The 18,800-nt window shown below is 37.1% G+C and overlaps 1 protein-coding gene across 2 annotated transcripts in view; it reads right to left on the bottom strand.

Annotated features, from left to right (window-relative positions):
- LOC150110172 (queuosine 5'-phosphate N-glycosylase/hydrolase) overlaps window positions 1-18,411 on the bottom strand; it is a 243,870-nt gene extending 225,459 nt beyond the window's left edge. For both annotated transcript variants that reach the window (XM_090398252.1, XM_090398260.1), the window contains exon 1: window positions 18,332-18,411. The gene's annotated coding sequence lies outside the window, so the exon portion shown is untranslated. The remainder of the gene's footprint in view (window positions 1-18,331) is intronic.
- Between the last annotated feature and the right edge of the window lie 389 nt (window positions 18,412-18,800).

Genomic DNA, 18,800 nt, shown 5'->3' with positions numbered 1-18,800 from the left:
CAGATCTTACTGATAACCACTACAGGGACAGGATAATGATGCTGGAACACCGCTGGAATAAATGCATTAGTCTGTCTTAAGGGAAATTATTGAAAAATAAAAATAATTTTGAAATTATAAATTCGTTTTTGTTATGCCAAGAACTTTTCAGACCACCCTCGTATAGGTCACTTCAAAAGGGTTTATACAACTTTGTAAGAGAAAAGAGAATAACCTGGAAATGTACAAAAGCTGAGTAAATGTCATAATGTAGTGAAACACATCAATTTTTGGTCATGTAACTTTTTACCAAATGACAACTCTAGATAGCATGTTACGTCACACCATTTGAAAATGGCAATTTTCGATGGTGAGGAGGAGCATGTTGTGTGTTTTAGTTTAAGAAAATAAAGTCTGCAATGCAAGTTCAGAGGAATTTCTGCAAGCAATACAGCGAAGAACCTCCTAGTAGGTGCATAATCTACACATGGCACAAGAATTTTGTGGAAACAGGCTATTCTGTGCTTCATCCAAGGTTGACAGTAAGGCCACGTGCTGCCAATGCTGTTGTGGAAGAAGTTTGGGAAAGTTTCCAGAGAAGCCCTGGAAAGTCAATCAGATGGGTGTCTCATCAAATTGGAATTCCACGTGACTGTGTGAAATTCCACAGCATCTACATTTAAGGCCCTATAAATTTACTCACATACAACATTTAAAGAAAGACAATAAGAAGATACGCCAGGATTTCTGTATGGAAATGATAAGTAGGATAGAACAAAATGAGGACTTTTTGGACATGAATTTTTCAGTGATGAGTACACTTGTCACATAAGTGGGCAAGTAAACACTCACCACTGCAGAATTTGAGGAAGCATAAATCCACACATCATCGTAGAATATGTTCGCAGTACCCCAAAGGCTAACATTTTTTGCACCATAAGAAAAAAATAAAGTGTATGGACCCTTCTTTTTTTTTGGAGTCTACCATTACTGGTAGTGGGTATTTGGACATGCTACTTGAGTACCTAATACCACAATTAGATGCCAATGACCATAACGGATGCCTACATTTCCAGCAAGACAGAGCACCTCCTCATTACCTGACAGACGTAAGGTCATACCTCGACACCCATTTTCCAGAGAGATGGATTTGTAGAGGGGCTCCTTTAGCATGGCCACTACATTCCTCCAACTTTACACTGTTAGATTTTTTGTTGTGGGTCTTTGTGAATGATCGAGTATTTCTACCACCACTACCAGCCAATTTGGATGAGCTGCATTCTAGAATTACTGCTGAAGTTACACCACATGCTCTGTCACATGTGGCAGGAAATTGATTATAGATAGACGTCTGCAGAATTACTGGAGGCAGTCGTATCAAACGTTAACTGTCTGTGTTGAAACTTCAAGTGTTACGCTATATTTGCACGGTAATAAAAATTGTTATCTATTGCTATTTACCTTATATTGTCATTTGAAACACCCTGGACTATTCCCATCTATTCCCATCCTCTGCAGTTTGTACATCAACTTATCATGTGGTAATCTATCAAATGCTTTTGCAAAGTCCAAGAATATCACTGTATTCTTCTTTATCTAACACACTCATTATTACCTTATAAATTATATGTAAATTGCTAAAACAAGACCTACCCTTCACAAATCCATGCTACCCTCATAAAGAATGCTATGTCAATCAACTCAATTTGTATTCTATTTCTAATCAATCTCTCCAACACCTTGAATACAATTGCAGTTATTATTACTATTGTTGTCAATAATCAGATGAAGAACAAGAGGCTATTGCTGGGTGCTGTATGAGGATGGTATGGATAGGGAAGTGAGAAGTAGGTATTTTTCATGGAAAATGATAAGTAATTGGAATGAATTGCCTAAGATGAGCACAAAGACAGTGAATACATTTAAGATGTGGGATGAAGAGCTCTGTGTGTGCGCGTGCATGTGAGCGAGACTTCCCATGATGAGTCTTTGGCTCCATGGAGAACTGACTCGCATGCATGCATGCACGCGCACACGCACACACACACACACAGAGCTATTCATCCCACATCTTAAATGCATTCACTATCTTCGTGCTCATCTTAGGCAATTCATTCCAATTACTTACCATTCTCCATGCAAAACACCTAGTTCTCATTCCCCTATCCATACCATCCTCATACAGCACCCAGAGATGGCCTATTGTTCTCCATCTGATTTCCCCCCCCCCTCATTCTATGAAAACCTCATTCACATTAATCTGGTTAAGATTAATAATTACAAACAATATAACATCTATCATATTTAAGAACAGGCAATGATGGCAACTACAGTATATTTTACCTGGAATAAATTACATCCTGTTTTCATGCATATTTCATCATAGCATAAAAAATAAGAGTTTCATAACTTAGATTTTTTTTTATGGTGTCATCAAAATTCACACTTAATCTCTTCTTCATTTGGACACATCAGAAGTGTCCAAATTATCTACTACTTGGGAAATGTGGTAGAAAACCATATTAAGAAATTACTGTAAATAAACATAGATACTGTCATAAAAAATTCTAAAATAGTCAAATCGGCCCTTTAGAACACATGCAATTTACAGACAAAAATACTAGTTGTGGAGGTGGGCGGTAGATGGCGTTGATGGAGATGATTCGTAGTAGAGGTTTGGTGTAGTGGTTGAAAACAGTTGTAGGCGTCTCCCCCCCCCCCCCCGATTAGTCTTCGGACTCCTTGGAGGTATCAGGAATAATAATAATAATAGTTGTTTCTCTCTTAAGTCTTTACTATAAATAAATATTATAACTGACACAAAGAGTAACCATTATTATAAATACAGTATTATGAAGGCAGCTCAAGAGAATGTGGAGGACAAATCCTAACATTGATTAAGATTTGTAGACAGAGACAAGATGTATGATAGAACCATACAAGTTAATAAAAGGATCTGCACGAAAAGGGGGGGGGAGAGAGAAAGAGAGAGCAGAGTCATTGCTGAAAGTCAAGCAGAATCATGGTTAGTGAGGATGTGAGAACTACATTTTTCTCATGGTGAGTGAATGAGTGAATAAGTTGCCAGTGATTGTGCAAATATACTGCCCCCATCACAAGAAAGTGAGCCTCTTAGAATGAGAATGAATATCTTAAAGAGGTGCTGATTTAATAACAATAATAAACGGTTTTTATCATGTAAACATTGAGTTGAATGAATATGGAATTTGGTATATGAAAGGGGCGATGGTCTGTGAGATGGATGTAATAAGTTAAAAAGATGTTAGGGAGGTAGGTTGAAATGCAAGCACATAAACCAAGAGGTTGTAAATGGAAGAATAAAAGTGATTAGAAAGATTCAGAGAGGACGCCTCAACATATCATATGACTGCAGGTAGACAGAAATTCGCAGGGTTGACTATAGCATCTCAGGTGTCCTTGATTAGAATAGGATGTTACTTCAGAATAATGACAATTGCAATGCCTCTTTAATATAGCCAGAAGCATTAGGACCAAGGAAATTAGTCAATTTGACCTGACTAAAACTCGGAGGCAGTGAGTATCGTTTCACAGAATTTGTTCAAAGTGCTGCAAAGATTCCAAATGCTGTGAGGGTTCAGTACTGGGACAATTACTGTTCACTCACTCTCTCCCCCTCTGTATGTCAATGGTATTGACACTGCACCAGTTTCGACTTTTATTGAGGTCTCATTAGTGGGAGCCAGATCCAAAAGTCTGACTTTTGGATCTGAATCCCACTGATGAGACCTCAATAAAAGTCAAAACTGGTCTGGGTAGTGACCCTTCCCATAATGCATAGCATTATACATGTTCTGTAAGGATATGTACTTTGCATCATGAGATAATAAGGTAAGTGATGTGAAGTCATTAGCTTCTACAGGGTGTTCGGGATAAATTTGACAGTTTCGTAAGGAAAAAGAAAATCGTCTTTGTATCTATTAAATTTAATGAATTGACAAAAAAACATTACAGGCAGAGTTAATTACAATACTATCAACAAGATTTACTCAAAATAACCACCATTAGCATCGATCACAGCTTCAATTCTGCTTCGGAACCTCGAACAAGCTGATGCTACAGTCTCCCTGGGAAGGGCTGCAAAAACTGTTTTAATTTTATCCATTAACTGGGCTTTTGTATTACTGGAAGTGCGATTGGTGTCTTTTTCAACTGCGCCCCATACAAAATAATCCATGGGGTTAAGGTCTGGGGAGTTTGGAGGCCAAACATTTGGACTGGTGAAGTCGTAGAAATTTTCAGACAACCATTTTTGACTTTTCCCAGAGGTGTGGCAAGGGGCCGAATCCTGCTGCCATACATACGGCCTACCATTGGCTACCCTTGTTATCCAGGGCTTGACTACAGTTAGCAACTCCACGAACAAAGCCCGAATTCCAATGCCAGGGTTCTTCAACACCTGTTCCTGCAGATTTGCGAGGAATTCTGCTGTACGAACGCAATCAGATCGTCTGCTAGGGATCTTTCTTCTTGCTACATCCTCGTAGTCACCATTGCAAGTCTCTAGTTCATGCCTGATTGTTTTTACTGTATTCAGGGAGCATTGGGCAGCAGTCGTAATATCCTTATTTTGATGGCGGGCACGAATCATCATGATACAAGTTATTCTCTTCCATGATTCAGGTGGGTTCCAGCTATCCATCCTTTCTGACATCTTGTATATGAATGAAGAAGGGTCCAAACTTTTAAATGAAGAGAAGTGTGTGTTAATACATGTAACTTACGGAAAAATATAATTAATTATAAATATGTCAAATTTATCCCGAACACCCTGTATATATAAGTTGCCCAGTCCTGAAATTACTTCAAAAGCAAACTTTGTTTGCTTACACTTGGATAAAGGATTAAACCAAGAATATAACTTCTTGGCATCTATAATTTGTAGTATAACCAAGTGAAAAAAATTCCAACATGCACTGTCCCTGGTTTGCCATTGTTTGTATATGATGATAATGTGAAGCTTGAAAGGGGGGGAGGGGGGGTATCAGTAATAGTGTTGATACTATGACTCTTCAGGAAGATAATTGGAAGTTAGGCACATGAATGGGGATGTCACTTTAACACAGCAAAATGTAAGGTTTCAAAATCTGAGAGCAACAGACTGGATGCTTCGTACACACTTGTGTTAAGTTCTGAATTAAACAAAAATTAAATTAATTTACGTTTCCTTCAGACTTAACATGGGCTTGCAATTTTGAATCAATTATTGATGTACCAGAATATACTAGACTCTTGTAAATTTCATTAAAATATTACTAAGCTGAGAATCCTTCATTTAATATGTGATATTATAAAGTATTGTGAATTGCTAAACTGCTTAAGTGTAAGTACTTATAAATTGCTGGGAGAAAGAGATAATCTGATTAAATAGAAATGGCCGGAATCGAAACACGTGCATCTAAGAGTACAGGTGCACCCTTTAGTAAGCAAGTAAGTTTCCACCCCCCCCCCCCCACTCATATGCGCAGAAGAGTAGGCTAAGATTTCCGTGTGTGACGCTGAGAAAATGGGAGGAGTAATCGATGACGTGGAGTGAACATATGGTGCGCAATTTAAAAAGTCGTGCAGCACCAAGGAAGTACTCTTGTAGGCTTGTTCTTTAGGCTGAATTTTATTCTTACTCTTGTGCAGAGTTACACTCCGGAGTTTTGGGCGGTCTTGCTGATGTGTATGGAGCCTCCTCGTGGCGTCCCCTCGTCTCCCACGGATTCGAGACAATGATGGAGGAACTTTGCCGTAGATTTCCCAACAATTTACTGGCCGGCGAACAGCCCAGCAGAAGGTATTCACCGATGCTTACGAGATGTCATTATGATATTGAATGAGTTCACCATGGAACAACGTCTACCTATTTTCGGCGGCAGAAGTAAGTGCAGATTGAACCTTTGAAGAATGCCTCAGAGAAAGCAGAAGGAACGTGGTGTCGAAAGTAATTGTCCAGACGAGATATGTAAGGGGGCCAGATAATTCCCCAGCAATTGGTAACGTACAGTCTATGTTTTATTATGTGTATATGTGTATTAGAGGAATATATGTAAACTTTAGGAAGGACTCTAGAGAATGTTTCTTTGAATGATAAAGTAATAATGAGAATTTTGAGTATTTTGTTAAGTAAATAAATTGAGAGCACGTGGAGCCTAAGGATTGTCTTTTAATGATGGAAAAATTTATGAGGATTTTGTGAGAAGAAATTGTATAAGAGCACATGAAGCTAGTTTAGAAATTCAGCTAATAACTGTCCTGAGTATTAATGAATAAGTATAATTTTTCAAGTGTAGATTGTAAGCCTTAACTGAAATTCTTTGTCATGCATGCTAGAGAGATATTGAGAATCTAAGTAAATTAGTGCTCATTCATTAGCAATTGCAGATTAAATATTAAGAGTGAATTCATAGTATGTACAATGTTTCAATTGAATTAAATGCTTTGTTCTTTTTGTTTAACTGATGACTTGCCTGATTTTCTTCTCCGTTGCACTTGCTCATAAATTAAGGACCACAGCGGGAGATTAATTTATAGAGAGGCTACGACTGCAAACGTAACTCTTAGTAACTTAAGATTGTATGCTAAACTGTGTTCTGATTCTTCGATTCTATACTATCTGTTAATCTAGGATTCGGGGTGAGGCAGTGAAAAATAACTTTTCCCTGAATCCGAAAAAGGAATTAGAACCAGTGTGAGACAAAGGAATAGGTATCCACCATTAGTAATTCCTTTGTCCCACAAACCACTAGCATCGTTCTTGTAAGTATAGATCGGCCAAGTGAGATATTGAAGTTAAGAGATTTAAGATTGAAGATAAAGTTTTAGTATAATTAAGAATAATCAAGAGGTAAAAATAAGAGAATATAGACTAAATATAAACAAAATAATAAGATAAAATAAAAGGAAAAAATTTTACACTTGACAGCATTATAATGGAAGAAGTAGAGGAAGGAAAGTTCTTGGGGCTATTACAGATACAAATTTGACGTTCAGAGGACATATTACAAAGATTGTGAAAACAGCCCAGAGGATTGGTGAAATATTGAGGTGGACACTGACCAGCAAAAGATAAAAGGATCGTGGTTTCATTGTATAAAAGCCTGATCAGACAACATCTGGATTATTGTGCTCAGATCTGTCCACTGGAATTTGAAGAGGATCAATTGAAGAAGGTATAGAGATAGATAAGAAAAATGATATCAGGAATGAATAATGTACATTATAAGGAGATACTGAGGGCATGCAAACTGCAGTTTGGTGGAAAGGAAACGAATGCGGAGGGGGGGGGGTATGAGACATTGAAGCTGTATTTACTGGATTGTCACTAGTATTGACACTATTCAAAGAACAAGAACTCTGGGTTTTTTTTTTTTAATAGGCTTATTAGTTAAATGCTCATCATAAAGTCTCTTTCATACTTTGTATCTTCATTCATCTATATCACATCTCCTGACCCTTGGAATGCATTCATTTTTTCTGCTTGGTTCTTCTTGAGTAGTATCCAAGCAGCAATTGCAGGTAGACAGAAATTGGCAGGATCTCCATTCCATCCAATTTCTCATTCCAAGGTATCTTCTGAGTTTTTCATAATCACTGGTCTTGTAGTTCCACATATATCCTTTCTTTACACAAGTTCTCATATAGTTGGCATCACATTTACAATAACATCCTGTGATAAGAGGATCAAATCCAAGAGCCTTGATCCATGCATGTCCTCTGTTTTATGCACTCTCTAACAGTAGTTGTCACTCAAAAACTCGAGAAATTCATTAATTTATTACCCCTAGTGATCACTCTTTTTCTTATTTGCTAAGCTATTATTTTGTCAATACATTTCCTTGTCACTGCTATCCATATAGGCAGGTGTATAGCAACATCTAACTAAATATTTCACTCTGCCCATGTTTACCTCTTACCATACTGTCTCAAAACCACTGCCACTGTTTCCTCCTTGCAGGAACATAACTCCTCTGAGATCATCGACAGTACTCCCATTTCCTTTCTATCTTCACAAAAAACATTATATCTCTCCGTCTCTATTCCTGTCAGCATGTCAAACTCATCCAACAACATTTCACTTATTCCACATCTCAGAGTTTTTGGCCAAATCAGCTCTATCAATGCAACAATTTCATGTCCATTATTTCTGATACTTCTGGAATCCATAAACAATCACAGAAGTTTATTTCTGGGTATATCACAGGTTCTGCTGATACTACTTCTCATAAGTTACTCCTCTACATCTGCCCTTGGCTTGGTTTAGTTTATTTAGATTTATGACCATAGCAACTCATGGGCTATAAGGCCAGTGTATTACATGTTAACTGCATGTGTTCTAATGGCAGCTTACTTGTTCTGAAGGATGAAGAAACCCGAATTTTCAGGAGAAGAATCCTTTATTTCCATATGAGACTTGCTAACCTTCAGTTGAAAGGCCAGGATAAAGGTTCTTTGCATCCTAGACAGTTTTTGAAATCAACATTAGAATAGACCTCCCAGGACAATATGATGATTTTCTAGATCATCATGCAGGCACAGGAATAATAATGACACAGATGGGATCAAATATAGTAAGAAATTCATTAAACAACTTTCAATGCCCACACATGACATCTGTTTGCTATAGGCTCTTCTGCCTTTCATGTGTAGGAAAATATAATAAAAAAATACATTTTAATAATATGAACATTAAAAAATTGGAAAAATAAGTTCTTATCTTGAGAAGAACTCATTTTTCCAATAATATTCACAAAGATGGTCAGTGGTCTTTAAAATTTGGAGTACAAGGACAGATTGAGAGAGTGTAAGTTGCAGAGCCCTGTGAAAAACAGCTAATGAGATTGTTGTTATGAAGATCTGCAATGTATCTTCTAATAATAAATCTATTGTGTTTTGCATTTTTATTTGAAATATATTCAATAACTCTTGTTAGTACTGGAGGAAAACAAACGGAATCAACTTAATGAGAAAAAAGTAACCAAAAAAAAAAAAAAAAAACGAATTACATTTTTATCATACGGAACAAATCACATGATAAAAACTTGTGTGTTCCGTGGTATCAGTTACTGAATGGAGAAAATGGGAATCTCTAAAAAAAAAGTGCTTAAATGAGTGCTTAAATCTAAATGCATCACTAGTGTTTGAAGAATAACAGGTTGGAAGAGAAATGGATATGCAACTTATTAAGCAAGATATCCACAATAAGATGATGATGATGATGTGGAAAGAATATCGTGAGAATAAGAGTTAGAGGAGTCATGAAATATATAAAGCTCAGGCCAGAAAAGTAACAACTATTGTGTGGAAAGCCAAATCAGAGTATGAAAAGAAACTGGATGTGCAAGCTAAAGGCAATCGAAAAGAATTTTATCATTATGCCAAGCAAAAGAAAGAATGAATGTGGAAGAATAACTTTAATGAATGCAGATAGTACTCTAGTGTCAAAAGCTAATGAGATTGTTCAATTAATGAGTGCTCACTCTGCTAAGATATATCAACTAGCTGTAAATAACAAGGTGCAGAGTGCTACTGCTACATTGGATGATGAGTTAGAGGTGCATGAAAATGAAGTTGATGAGATGTTGCATCACCTGGAAAAGAATTTGTCAAGAGGGACAGATAAAAAATCAGCATGTCTGCTAAAGGAATGTTCTGAACTGGCTGAAATAGCTAGGCCATTCCCATTTATATAACTTGAGTCTCAGCTCAAGAATAATACCACAGGAATGTTTAATAATTCCATTATACAAGCGTAGCGCAGACACCGATGTACTAACTACAGACCTATCAGTATCTCTGGTGTGGTAGTGATGATTTTAGAAAATTTAGTTAGAATTTGCATACAGAAATGGGCAGACAAACAAGCTATACTCTGCAAGGAGCAGCATGGGTTTACTAAAGGAAGGTCATGTTTTAGCAATTCATTTATATTTTATAATAATGTTACAGATGAGTTAGATAAAACAAATGGATACACTATAATAATGTTTGATTTTGCCGAAGCATTTGATAGGATGTTGGAAATTTTTTCCACTGGTTAGCCTATAATAAATTTAGTTTAATCCTTTATCCAAGTCAGTGGCGTAGCTAGAGCTGTTGCGGCCCGGGGCGGTCCCTCAATTTGCTTCCCCTCTCAATACACACCAAAAATACTACAAAAAGTCAAAACAATGTAGAAATAAATTAAAACACTATGTTTATTTTTGAAGTAAAACTTTAATTTCAACATTCTAAAATGTTATTTTTCTTGCTTTTCTGTTAGCAAAATCGTCAATGACATTGGAGAAGTCTATTTCATAGTAATGTAGATAATTCTTAATCAATTTTGTTTAGAAAAACTCCTTGCACATCTAGCAACACTTACAGCAATTGTAAGGAAAATTCGTAGTAGTATTACAATATTTGGAACTGAGTTTTCGAGACTGTATTTTAAAATTAACTGCAAATGTTCAAAAAGGTTCAAAGTGTCTCCCGGAGTGGACTGCCCCTCTGCACCCCCCCCCCCTAGCTACGCCACTGATCCAAGTGTAAGCAAACAAAGTTTGCGCCTGAAGTATCTTCAGGATGGAGGCAACTCGTGGTAAAGGTGGACCAAGCTCTCTTATCACTCGTTGTCTTAGTATCTCCCATAATGCAAAGCACATCTCCTTGCAGACATGTATAATGCTATGCATTAAGGGAAGGGCCACTACCCAGACCGGTTTCGATATCTTTATTGAGGTCTCATCAGTGGGAGCCAGACCCAGAAGTGGTGATACTAAGGCAGAAGACATGGAGAAATCCCACTGATGAGAGACCTCAATAAAGGTCGAAACGGTCTGGGTAGTGGCCCCTTCCCTTAATGCATAGCATTATGGAAAGATTATCATGGGAGATACTAAGACAAGGAGTGATAAGAGCTTGGTTCACCTTTACCACAAGTTGCCTCAGTCCTGAAGATATTTCAGGCACAAAGTTTGTTTGCTTACACTTCGATAAAGGATTAAACTAAATTTATTATAGTCTAACCAAGTGGGAAAAACTTCCAACATCTTTCTCTAAATCCAGAGTAATTTAATAATAAAGTGAGACACCTTTTGGAAACTCGTATAGTTAAATATGACTTCTCCATTGCTTCTGCCTTAGTATCACCACCTCTGGGTCTGGCTTCCACTGACGAGACCTCAACAAAGGTCGAAACCAGTTAGAAGCTTGGGTGATCAATGGCAATGCTGTAGCCCATGAAGTTTTAACTGAGACTCAGCTGTTGCTGTCACCCAGGTCGGTCCTGGGTGGGGGCGTAATGAATGGCAATGCTGTAGTCCGTGAAGTTAACTGAGGCATGGCTGTTGCTGTTACCCCTCGAATGAGATATGAGCAAATGAGCGGCTCTGCTCGGTGGCTGGAGTGAGCCTGTCACGGTGTAGAGCCAACCGGTTCTGAGAGTTCTTCTCAGTGACAGGAAAGCCTGTAACTGAGGGGGAACAATGCTGAGTTTTTGGAGTTTGACCTGCACTTGAACATTCAATAAAGGCCACTACCCAGACCGGTTTCAATAAAGGCGAAACACGTCTGGGTAGTGGCCCTTCCGTTAATGCATAGCATTATACATGTCTGCAAGGAGATGTGCTTTGCATTATGGGAGATACTAAGACAAGGAATGATGAGAGCTTGGTCCACCTTTACCACGAGTTGCCTCAGTCTGAAGATACTTCAGGCGCAAACTTTGTTTGCTTACACTCCGATAAAGGATTAAACTAAATTTATTATAGTCTAACAAAGTGGAAAAAAACTTCCAACATCTTTCTCTAAATCCAGAGTAATTTAATAATAAGATGAGACACCTTTTGGCAACTTGTCTAGGTAAATATGACTTCTCCATTGCTTCTGTCTTAGTATCACCACCTCTGGGTCTGACTCTCACTGATGAGACCTCAATAAAGGTCGAAACCGGTCTGGGTAGTCTCTTCCCTTAATGCATAGAATTATACATGTCTGCAAGGAGATGTGCTTTACCACGAGTTGCCTCAGTCCTGAAGATACTTCAGGCGCAAACTTTGTTTGCTTACACTTGGATAAAGGATTAAACTAAATTTATTATAGCATTTGATAGGATACCACACAAAAGTTTGTTGCATAAATTGGAGAATATGGGATTGGAATATAAACTTTTGACTTGGATCAGTGGATCGCTGACAGACAGATATCCAAAAGTGATATATGTGGTTGGTGTGAATCTGCCAGATTTAAGGTGACCAATGGTGTACCTGAGGGTTCAGTCTCCTTGAGCCATTGTTGTTCAATCTATACATTAGGAAGGGTCCTGTTAGACCCTTCCTAATGTCATTGTGTAATGACATTAGGATGGGTCAAACAGGAAATTTGCAATTGTTTGCCGAAGATGCAAAGATAAGCAGGGCAATCAGTGATGCTACTGATATCTAGCACATACAAATGATTTGAATTGGCTGAAAATGTGGGCAAAAGAAAATGGCTATCAGTTTTATGTTAGTAAGTGTAAAGGTATGCACTTTGATATGAGATTTCCAGCGGCATATTATAATAGCGGAGTGATGCTACAGGAAACGGATCAGGCTAGGGATCTTGGCATAATGGTGGATAGGAATCTGAAATTCAAATGTTACATAACAAAAGTTTCAACCAAATGCGCAGATTTGGTCTCCTGGGTTTCAAGGGGATAAAGAAGCTGCGGAAAGAGTTCAAAGAAGAGGTTACAAAGATTAAATCCAGATTATGGGATTTAGATTATGAGACAGATTACGAGTATGTGGATTACAGAAATTGGCTAACAGGAGAAAGAGGGGTGATATGATAGAGTATATAAACTTTTGAATAGGTGTTATAGGATATGATCTACATCGACGGATGTTTTTGCCAGCCTGACGGCCAAGTGGTTAGTGCATCCGCTCTCCAGCCAAAAGGCTGTGGGTTCGAATCCTGCTGCAGCCATGGATGTTTGTGATTGTCTTTGAAAATACTGTGGTCGGCAGTAAATGGCATTGGTGTAGTTGCTGTCAGTTGGTGTATTGAGTGGTGGAGACAGAGCTGTAGAGCAGGTGCCTCCCTCGATGAGTCTTTGAACTCCTTGGAGGTATCTAATAATAAAAAATAGTAATAATAAACAGATAGTAACCATCACAAATAAAAAAAATATCGTCTGATGAAATTTTTCGTTATATGGAAAGTAGGGAGAGAACACAGGGACATCCATGGAAGTTTAAGTTTATTTGAAGTCAAGAAAGGGGTAAGAACTAGTTTTTTCTCTCACAGAGCAGAGTGAGTAGAATAGTTTGCCTTTAAGGGTAGTAAGTGCATATAGAATGAATGAATTTAACAGAAGGTATGACAGTTGTTTTGGGTAATTTATAGCTTCAATCAATGAGTCCTTGACTCCCTGGAGATCTCAGATGATAATAATAATAATATTTTCTTATATTATATAAATATTATATTAGATGTATATTTGAAAATATGTTTTATACAATAAATATAATGTTGCCTGACCAATATTATTATTGGTTAGACGACTTCTATAAATCATGAGAGAGAACCTGAACTGCAGACGAAATACTGAAACCTTCACTGAAGTACTCAGCATCCCCATTAATAACCTATTTCATTCACTCAACACATGCCCAAATTAATTCCATGAAATCTCTCCATAACATGGTCAATAACAATGACGTACTGTGATTAGAAAGGCCTTGGTTTGAATAATCCCATCTAGGATGTGAGGAACTTCTCAAGGAATTTCCAAATGAAGGTGAAATAGCTAGTTTCACATGATGGTGGCAAGGTTTCTTTACCTAGAAACTCATTTTTCATCCCACAGGAGAGACAAACTGGCCAGAAAATACATGTAGTTGAATATAATGCCATACAGGATTAACTGTCCTTCTCCCCCCCCCTCCTTTTAAGTAGGAAGATGAACTTACTGTCTGGTGTTACACCCCTGTCACATTATGAAAGGAATGAAGTGGCTTAAAAAAGTTCTCTCTTTGGTCTTAGAGTAGGGTTTCTGCATTACTAAATAAAAAATAAATAATTAAAAATGAAAATTGATAATAAAAACTCCTTTCTCCCTAATGTACTATAGGTTCACAATCTTTCACATGTGAATTAAAGATGCCACGAAGTTATATTCTTGGTTTAATCTTTTATCCAAGTGTAAGTAAACAAAGTTTGCACCTGAGGTAACCTCAGGATGGGGACAACTCGTATATAGAGGCTAATGACTTCACATTACTTGCCTTAGTATCCCATAATGCAAAGCACATATCCTTTCAGATATGTATAATGGAAATATGGCTTCTACATTACTTCCACCTTGGTATGACTTCAGGGTCTGGCTCCCACTGATGAGACATCAATAGCGGTCAAAACTGGTTTGGGTAGTGACCCTTCCCATAATTTGGAAAGGGTCACTACCCAAATTATACATGTCTGAAAGGATATGTTCTTTGCATTATTTACTTCCACCTTGGTATCGCTTCAGGGTCTGGCTCCCACTGATGAGACCTCAATAGAGGTCGAAACTGGTCTGGGTAGTGACCCCTTTCCATAATTTGGAAAGGGTCACTACCCAATTATACATGTCTGAAAGGATATGTGCTTTGCATTATGGGATACTATGGCAAGTAATGTGAAGTCATTAGCTTCTATATACAAGTGTCCCATCCTGAAGTTACTTCAGGCACAAACTTTGTTTGTTTACACTTGGATAAAGGATTAAACCAAGAATATAATTTCTTGGCATCTTTCATTTATAGTATAACAAAGTGGAAAAACTTTCAATTTTCATATGTGGAAGCACATTTCATTTTTTTAAATTATTATTATTATATGATCCCTCCAGGGAGTCCAAAGACTCATCAAGAGAGAGTGTGCCAACAGCATCAAACGATAACCCCTTCCAACTACTAACCACACCCAAATTTGCTTAACTTTTTGCATGAGCCATTAGTAGCAGCAGCTCTACCAATCAATCAACCTTTACTGGCATAAAGATTGGTGAATTGGTAGAGCCTCTGCTAATTAATTATAGCATAAAGTAGGAATGAAGTCAAACCACCTGGCAATACTGACTGGCCACTGGGCCCAACACATAAGGGGAAGATGAGATATACTTATTTCATATCCAATGACATGGGTATATCTCAAAAGTTTAATTACTAAAATTAATATTTCACACATCACCATTTCTGCATACATATACTTAATATTATATGTGGATATGATTCACTGAAGCCTATTCCTTCTTTCCATTCTTGATATTAAGTCCTAAAAATACATAATTTTATAAAATAATATTATATAATTGTTACTAAAGTCTCTAAAATAATAAATGCCAGCCTGGTTGGTTAAGTGGTTAGCATATCTTCACGTTGGCACGGATGTTCATGATTGTCTGTGAAAATACAAGTGGTGGTGGATGGTAGATGGCACTGGTGTAGTTAATGATGGTAGCTGCAGTTCATTGTAGTTGGTGGATTGAGTGGTGGTGGATTGAGTGAATCTTTTGAATCCTTGGAGATGTCATGTAATATAATAATAATAAAAAAATCTAATTTGGCATTTGGAAATTATGAAAATTGCATTACAATATTTGCAGTGCACAGCAATTATTATTATTACATCACACCTCCAGAGAGTCCAAAGACTCATCGAGAGAGGGCATCTGCTCTACAATTGTTCGTCTCACTACTCCACCAACCTTCATCATCTAACACCAATGCCATCTACCACCACCTACCATCACTAGTACTTTCACAGACAATCACAAACATCTACGTCAAGATTCGAACCCACAGCCTTTTGGCTGGAGAGCAGATACGGTAACCACTCGGCCAACCAGGCCGGCAGAGGTTTCCTAAATTTTTGATCATAAGAAATCTTCTTAATTTTGCTGTAGATGAAGTTCTTCTTAATTAATTTCTTATTATGGTAATTAGTTTAAGAGGATGTGACAACATTATAGATAATGTTTTATCTATAATTGCTGTGCACTGCAATTTTATCTATAGATAATGTTTGTAATACTTGTAAAATGACAAAAAATCAATACAAATATTTGTATTGATTCTTCAGAAAAGCAGTTGTGATAATGGACATCACTCCATGTTTGCAATAGTAAGATTCAATGCACCTTGGCAGTGTATGGCTTGCAAAAGTGTTAATAGTTAGAACTCCTTATTGGCATTAGATGTTTATAAATCAATGGTCAATTAAAGATCAATATATATTTCATTTTAGTTAGAACTCCTTTTTAATTTTGCTCTAGATGAAGTTCTTGTTGATTAATTTCTTATTACAGTAATTAGTTTAAGAGGATGTTACAATCTATACTGGCTGAAATCTATTGGAAGCAAATCCAGTTGATCATGATATTAGAACTTAATATTTAAGTCTTGACAGAATTATTCAGTTATATTTTATAGTAGAACCATGCGTCGGCTAAAAGTTAATCTGAATACCTTTTTTTGGCCTCTAATTAAGCAATTAGAGCAATAAGCAAATCTAATAACTCATTCCACCTTCTCTGGCAGAATTTTGTTCCAGGTGTAGGAGGAGCAGGATTTAAGAATCTTGATGTAAAGAAAGCTAAAGTTCAGGGTTCATTTTGATTTGATCTCACAAGAAATGAAATTCATTTCCATCTAAACAAAAGGTATTCACAAGCATTCATGCCCATAATAGGATTCAAATCCACAGAACTGTTTGAAGAGTGAAGGTACTATTTACTGTTGCAGGTGGTCTAGTTAGCAGAATAATAATATATCTACTCTCAGTAACACACTCAGGATTTAATCTTGGGGGGGGGGGGTTGAGTAAACAATTTGAGAGTACACCCTATGCATCACATACGACCTATGACTGAGCATCTGCAATGATCGTTAATTCATAATTAGTATAGAAATAGAAGACACGACACAACATAAATAAAAAAAAAAAAAAGAATTTTAATTAGGAAAAGATTTTTGGCAAATTTTCTAGTGTTTTTTTTCTTTTTTCTTTGGGGGGCCCAGCCCCCCCCCTCTGGGTGCACCACTGTCTACTCTCCAACCAAAAGATGTGGGCTTAAATCCATCCTGAGCACAGATGTTTGTGAATATATTTGGGTGAAAGATGAGTTTCATCACCCTGCTAAACGGAGGCTTAAAGTGGCTTGAAATCTTGAAACACTGCTCTGGAGACCATATTTGGTCTCCAGAGCAGTGTTTCAAGATTTTCATAACCTCCCACGATACGTAAATGTAGGATAGGTTTACGACATTATGTGGGTAGACTGAAGTTCTGCCAGTATAATGTAAAACTCATTCCACCTTCTCTGTTGAAATGTTGTTCAAGAAGGTGTAGGAAGAGCAATATTTAAGATTCTCGGTGCGGAAAGCTGAAGTTCAAGGGTTACATGGAAATTCAGGAGCCACACTTATGACTTTACACTTATTAACAATAAAGAAATATCTCCATTCTTCAGCTCAAAAACTATCAGTCTATTCAAATCCTCTTGTAACATCACAACAGATGTTACAAGATAGGTTCCTGACATTACTCTTTCTACTTCTGCATCATCAGTAAACAATTAACCCTCAAACTCTTTCAGTAATATATAAACAACAACGGTATCCATGAACAGAATCACATAGTACCCAACCTTCTGGACTTTACCAATTTGGGGGGGGCAGTTCGTTTATTCCCCCCCCCCCCTTCCATACATCAATTCGATTGTTCGTATCAGCCAACTACCATTGGAACTAAGCTAAAAACTATCCGTCCTCATCTTGTTCAAAATTACCAACTAAGCTGACGCAAACCGCGATACTGTCATTTATGTTTCATCTGAACAAACGTCACACATCCTAGGAGTTCAGGGATTCATCGAGGAAGGGCACACTAACAAATGCATCTGATTCGGTACCAAGTATACGAGAAATGAACAAAAGAAGACACAGCTGCTATTATTATCGTTATTATATTCATTTTATAATATAAAATCAGAAGACTCATCGCTGGAGATCCTACATTGACACACTACCTATTATCATAAACTATGTATCAATGTATTGAAAGCAAACATTATCCTAGTCGCGCAGAAAAAAAAAAAAAACTAATTCGTATGAATTTATTATTTTCTCAAAATTTCAATTATTTATTTTATGCATGAATTAATAGAAAAACTTTCTTCCTATATGACATTACAAATTCACTACATAACTATAACTACAATCGCAGTAGAAAGCCTGTGGCTATAATTACTATAAACCAGCGACAAAACCTCTTGTCAAGGAATATATATATATATACTTGGAAAAACTTGACTCTTACTAACTTTGAAAAAGTATAAAGTGTGCCAAAAATGAAAAAAAAAGCAAACCGGTTGTAACAAGGAATACACAAGAATATAGAAAGTTCCGCTAGTCTACTAATCGTATTAAAATACGATTTTTTTTTTTTTTTTTTTTTTTTTGAGAATCCGAAAAGTTGCAAGAAGTCTAATAGGTCCTTTATAATAATAATAAGAATGTGGAAATATCTGGTTATTATTATTATTACAGTATCTCTGGAGCCTGTGTAGCTCTCAGCAGATGTGGAGCTTGACCGCACGAAGGTAGACTTGTTTTCAAATGTAATCAAAACTAGTCGGCGACTAGAGGAAATTTTTCTAAACCTTTTTTTCGACCGATTCCATAGTTAGTCGATCTCTGGCACGGGAAAGAGGTTTTTTTTCTTCCGGAAAACTAGGATTTTTCATCCCGTAAAAACTCAAGAAAATCGACCGTAGAACCCACACTATTTCA

This window comes from Typopeltis vanoorti, chromosome 1, assembly GCF_054136105.1.
Source record: "Typopeltis vanoorti isolate ZY-2024b chromosome 1, IOZ_Tvanoo_1.0, whole genome shotgun sequence".
Taxonomy (NCBI): Eukaryota; Metazoa; Arthropoda; class Arachnida; order Uropygi; family Thelyphonidae; genus Typopeltis; species Typopeltis vanoorti.
This window is presented reverse-complemented; position numbering and strand designations above follow the sequence as displayed.